Genomic DNA, 512 nt, shown 5'->3' on the forward strand with positions numbered 1-512 from the left:
AATCGAGATAAAACGCTGAAAAAATATGAAAAAAATATGTTATCGATTTGACTTTCAAATGACCTTGAACCTGACGCGATAAAGGTCAGTGGGCACCAGGTTCATAATCAGCGACCCCAAAAACCTATAACATATTTTTTAAATTTTTTTACCGTTTTTCTCGATTTGACCTTCAAATGACCTTCAAATGACCTTGAACCTGAAGCGATAGAGTTCAACGGATGCCAGATTCGTAATTACCGACTCCAAAAACCTATAACGTATTTTTTTGGAATTTTTAGCCGTTTTCTCTCGATTTGACCTTCCAATGACCTTGAACCTGACGCGATAAAAGTCAAAGGACGCCAGATTTGTATTCGGCGACCCCGAAAACCATAGTAAACCCGAGCTAACCTCAGGATACATGTTTAAGAGTGTCAAATCTCTCGAAAATACAGTTGGTGGGTAGTGGTGTTTCCTATATTTGTAGGGGTACTTATAAGATACTACCATGATTTTTTCAGATTTTTTGG

Source organism: Belonocnema kinseyi, chromosome 5, assembly GCF_010883055.1.
Source record: "Belonocnema kinseyi isolate 2016_QV_RU_SX_M_011 chromosome 5, B_treatae_v1, whole genome shotgun sequence".
Lineage (NCBI taxonomy): Eukaryota > Metazoa > Arthropoda > Insecta > Hymenoptera > Cynipidae > Belonocnema > Belonocnema kinseyi.